The sequence below is a fragment of the Echeneis naucrates genome, chromosome 6 (genome assembly GCF_900963305.1).
Source record: "Echeneis naucrates chromosome 6, fEcheNa1.1, whole genome shotgun sequence".
Classification (NCBI taxonomy): domain Eukaryota; kingdom Metazoa; phylum Chordata; class Actinopteri; order Carangiformes; family Echeneidae; genus Echeneis; species Echeneis naucrates.
The window spans coordinates 22243709-22249708 of NC_042516.1; positions in this window are offsets into that span (position 1 = coordinate 22243709).

The window sequence follows — 6000 nt, forward strand, 5'->3', positions numbered from 1 at the left end:
GGGGGAAAAACAAGACACATCAGGATGGGATCAGGAAGGAAGTGCAGGAAGACAGGAAGTGTAGAGGTCTGGAAAGCCCTCACCTTCAAACCAAAACAGGAAGCGCAAACACAAGAAACAGAAGATAAAAGGAGACATGACAAGTTCAGATTAGCATTTAGCTGCTACGCCATCATATGTGATTTTCTGTAATTAATATGAATAACTGACGTTATTAGATATCATTTTACCATCTTCATACCTGTTTAACATCGCAGGGACCACCAACCGGCTGAATCTGGTTTTCATCCTCATTGTCACCGTGTGCTCGTGATCTTGGTGGGAATTGTTGAGGCTCTCTAAAGAGTTTCATACCAAGAAGCTCTTCATAAACTTCTGGTGTTAACTTATAAAAACTTGGTGATGGTCATGAATAAATAAGGGGAACATCCTTGATGCAGAATCAATGGGAGGTCAGTCAGGACTGAATCAGAAGACAAAGGTGTGCCGGTTGGCTCGCTGTAGTTTGCTGCCCTCTGCTGTCGGACTGTGACAGACTTCACACTCAGTTCTCCATAAACTGGGTTTTGATTCCTGCATCACACACACACATGCACATAGTTTCTGTACACGAATGCCTTTGCAGTGCTGCTCATAACAGAATTTGACAAAACACAGTTGATCTGATATATTTACTTGTAATATTTTTTGACTGACGCTTCACTGTTATGCAACTAAAAAGTTGTAATCTTGCATAATAATAAACAGTTGTTCCTGTTTGTCGTGTCAGGAAATCAACAGAACTGAAACACATGAACGTTAAGAAATACACAAACAAACTAAAATGAAGCATGACTTCATAAAAGCAACAAATGTTAATGGTTTCAATTATTGTATAAATTGACAACGAAAACACAAACAAGTAATAAACATAATGAGTTAAAGTTGGATTTTAATTTTATGCAGCGTTAATTACACAATATACACACAAATACAAGTGTGGGAAGTGTTTTTGTTCTTTTTTTTTTTGTTGCTCTCCTGTTTCCTCTTCATGATTCCTCAAGAGGGAGCCATTGTCGCTCCGATGAACAAAGAGCCCAACACAGCATCACACTCAACCAAAGTTTACTCACATTTTGTTTTCACTTCTTCTCTCATATAAGTGAAGCAGGAGATGAATTTGGCCGATTGTATTTTTATGTGTCAGTGTACTGTCACATATAATTCATGATTCCAGATCCAAAAATAAAACGTTCTGGCTCTGTTACAGACCGAGACTTAAATTAGTAGCTTTACTTTGAAAAGCTCTGAGCTTTAAGGAAGTTAACAGATTACGACCTTTAACATGTTTGTCTTAATTCAGTGAGTCACAGCTTGACCTGTTTTAATCTAATTATTAATTTTAAGATAATTCTTGATGAACCCGTTGAAGTTATGATGCTGAATGGATGGCTGAGACATCTCCATCAGGAGGTGGTGGAGACCAAACCGGAGATAAAAAAAGAGAAAAAGGGAGTGAACAATGGATGTCTTTAAAAGAAATAATAAAAAAAAGATATTTCTACTTCCTCATGAGGAAAACTTGCATTGAAGGAAGAAACTGATGCTGATATTAGTTAATTTCATCGTGAAGCGTGTGGAGCTCGGAGCATTTTGCTCAGCTGGTGGCTAATCAAGGTTTCATTTAAATTTCACCTACATGTGACGGATGTATAGTCACAGCAGCAACATGTAAATAAATATATTAATAAAGTGTGTCTATCAAATGAATTATACATGATTTTTGTGGCTGTGTTTTGAAGATTGATTTGAAAAATAAAAGAAAAGTAAAAGGAAAGCGATGGATCTGTTACAAAACGATGGATTCTGATCGACAGGCTTCAATCAGGCCCTTTTTAACGAGTTCTCTGCGGTTAGCCTCTTCTTTGCCTACTTTGAGTCATCTCAGCGTATACAACAACCTTTTGTGTGGCGAGTTGGCGTGAACGTGACGCCTACATGGCAGCAGCGTGCGTTCACGGATACTTTTTCACTGCAGCTACAGGGCGGGTCATTTGTCTGTGATTAATTAGCTTCCAGTTTGTAACCCCTCCTCCGAATTAGCAGCAGAGCACTTGGGCTAATGAGCTGACTGTGAACCTGGAGGTTGCATTAACAGGCACAACTCATCCATCAGGACCGGCGGACCGGCGGACCGGCGTGGGAGATGGACGTCAGGGCCCGCAGACTGAACCACCTGTGATGTGTGTTCACCTCATTTGCTGCTGATTTTTTGAGTAATATTAAAACTGAATGAGGCGTCCAAACATGGCAGCTCAAAGTTGGCTTCACGGATTTAAGTCACATGAAGGTTCAAGCAGCTTGTAAAGAATGAACTTGGATCATTTGAAGAATGGATGAGGTGAATCTTTTTATATCCTGAAGACCGATTTTTTTTTTTTTTTTTATATATATTTATTGACTTCACAATATCTTCTCTCAGATTTGCTTCTTTGGAACTCTTTTATTGTCTCTTCTCAGTCAAAACTAACATAATCTGTCGTAACCATCACTTAAATCGGGTGCAGATCATCATTTGTCTTTTTTTGATTTTAGGTTTTGTCTCTTCCTATTAAAAAAACTGAATGAGCATTAGTGTCCAGCTCCATATTCAACTCCTCCCTCACTAATATCCCACAAAAATAACCCCAGTCAGCTTCATCCTTGGGAGGTTTGTTGTGATGTGGAACTTCATGCTAATTTCTTTGGTGTTCAGGAAACTGCTTTTTGAACTCGTCCATGTTTGCTGACTATAAAAACGGTAACAATCGGGAAAACAGCGTCACCACAAGCTCCAGACGACAAGCGTTAACTTTGAACCTCAGATGATCGAGAGCACGGTAAAAAGGAGAGAGAAGATTTGCCCGACAGATGAGGCCGACCTTCTCAGTCTTAACACATCTCAGACCGGTAAATCCTCCGTCCACCTCCCAGTTTGACAGCAAACCGGCCTGCTGTCAAAATAACTGAGCATTTTGGTTTGGCAGTTAGCGTTGAGTTAATAACCGTCACCATTTAGGATGCTGGTGTTTGAAACTGAAACTGGAACAAAAAACAAAAACAGACAAAAAAGAAAAAGGCTCTCTCCTTTTCAGCCACACCAATAAAGCCCGGCCTCACGGCTGACTGGCTGCCTCTGCACCCTCAGCGAGCTCTGACCCACTTGGCCCGCGGCGGCCGGCCACACCGGTCTGGTCCAGAGCGGCCAGCTGCTGTTGCCGCGGGTGATGATGAAGATGTTGGCACGGGCGTCGACTCAGGTGCCGTCTCCAAGGGAACCAGCGGGACGGTGACAATCTGATCATCTCTGCAGTGACTGACACCTGACCGCACCCCCAACCTGGAGCGGCTCACACCGTCAGCTGTCCTCAACAGAGATTCAGGAGGCGGGCGAACGCCTCGTGATCCGACGTGACTCAGACGAGGGCGAATGAAATCATAAAGAATCAATATTTTAAATAAGATTTTAAAACATGCTAATGAGTGTGTGTGTGTGTTGTTTTTTTTTTTCCACCGTTGGGTGAACATGTGTCACAAAGTTTTTCCAGGTCAGAACAGAAATATAGAAGCTGTTTAGCTCTCGGGTAGCTCAATCAAGTTAATTAGACTGCAATCAAGGCTTTATCATTATTTAACATTTTGCCTCTTTGATGTTGATGTTTTGGGTTCATTGCTCTGAGCATAACACACACACACACACACACACACACAAAGACACAAACACACACTCTAAGCTCTTAGTATTTAGGTGACGTTGCCCCACAGGATCTGCTCAACAGAACTCATGTAAACACAATAAACTTTTTATTTGCTCATCTTGTTAGATTTTACATTTTATTGATTTCTTTTTTTTTTTTTAATTTTTGGTTAAAGGTGAAAAATTCTGCCGGATTAGAGGCGCGTGTGAAAGCCTGAAATATTTGAACAACAAATAAAATGAAAGCAGGTTTGAAAAATGTCAAAAGTTCATCTGCGTGGTCACCCTCCCCTCCGGCGCTCCTTCGCCAACGTGTCCCCTTTGATTTGCCATTGGCCCGTGTGATAACCGGCCCGATTTTAATTGGACGAGGTCTCCATCAGGGGCGTTCTCATTGGTTCACCCTCCCTTTGACCACCTTACTTCCTGTCCCCCAGGACGCCATTAGGCGCTGCCAGGTCCGAGCCTGTTCGTTAAAACGTGTCACGCTGCGCCGCCGCACCGTTCAACAACAGCAGCACGAGAGAGGCAGAAATGATTCAAAGCACCCTCCTTAAAAACTGTAATGCTATATTTATAAGCCAGTATTTATAAACACATTTGCATATATCAAGATGAAAAAGTTGTTTGAATTGGGGGCAATTTGCATTTGGTGAAACATATGGCAGAGCCACGGAAGCCATGGGCCATGCCTTCATTACCCGATCTTCGTTTCATCAGCTCCTTGCTCCCCCGCTGAGCCTCCCCACGGCGGAGCCTTCTGTCCCCGAGGTTTCAGTGACAGGGGACAATATGTCCCCAAGGTGAGGAGCAGGGGGAAAGCTGCACGCACACTGCTCCTCCAGTGATTATTTAATCAGACTCTTCACTCTGGATCTGAAAGAGGAGAGCGGTACAAAGTGGCGCTTATTACCCATTTGTTCAGGGAAAGGAGAGCAGAGAGGGAGAGAGAGAGAGGGGGAGGCAGATCGGCTCACACAGATGACGGGCGGGAAGAGAAAAGGTCCAGAGGAGAGGAGGAGGAGATGTGACCAAAAAAAAAGATTGGACGGAAAACAACAACGAAAAAGTCCAAACTAAAAATGAGAAACGAGTGAAGAGCTTTATGTTTTCAATCCAGATCGAAGACGGATAAAATAAACGAAACTTCCACCGTTTCCAAGTGAACACATCAGGGCCCACAATACGTTTACTGTAATGTTTCATAGCTCACAGTGAATCTGACACCTCCTCCAGTGAAATCACCCCCCCCCCCACATAAACCAAACACAGAGCGACAAAGGAGCGGAAAAGAGAATAAAAGCAGAACAAAGCGGATGGTTGGGTGGAGGTCCTGCAGGTGAGGGATCTCTGCCTGGCTGCAGTTTGGCGTGCAACTCACACTAGCGCCAGATTTGCATGTGCAAAAAAGCCCTGCGTTGACCCCCACCCTGCCCCAACCTCACCTCTCTGTGCCCCCCCCAAACTTCAGTGTGTGTGTGTGTGTGTGTGTGTGTCGACCTGTGCTTCTGAAAGCTCTTCGTCCTTCGGCCACAGACCTGAGATTTAGTTTTGATATGCAATACCTGCTTTTTCCAAGAGGCTTCTGGGTATTGCTGCACACTGCAGAGGGGGGGGGGGGGGGGGGTGTTTACAAAATGGCACACAGGTCACAGTTGTCTGTCACGGTTTCTGCCCTCATATTTGCCTTTCTATTTCCATACTCCGATCCCATCGGGACGGGGCCGAATTTAGAGCCACGCGGTTGTTTTTGAAGGTCACTGGGGGTATTTGAGGTCAAACTTCAACGTGCCCGCTGTCATCGCTCATTTCACGTATTGTAAAATGGCTGCTTTTTGACAGGCGGACGTTTTATTAAAACGAGTATTTATGAAGACGTATTTTTATCCTGCAGCTTTTTCAGCAGGCTGACGGTGGAAGGTGGACAGAAAAGGAGCAGAAGGAAAGTTTGTGGTAGTTTTCCTTCACTGATGCTTCTCTTCTAAATCATTATGCAATAAAAAGTCATGGGGATGTTTTAAAAACAGATTTGGAAATGTCTTCCTGGTTCTAAATATTCTTATAATCACTCTTTACTCATTAGTGGTGTTTTTGAAAAGCTGAACACTGAAACTGACTTTATACTTTTGTCTCGTCGGACATCTCTCCCGTTTCAAATATGTTGAACATCGTTGAAATGTTTAGCTCACACATTCACATCATTGAGCTTTACGTTTGAGCTGCATTTCAACTGAACATCATCTGCTTTCAGTGATTTTATCAGTCTTCACTTTCAGCAAACTACT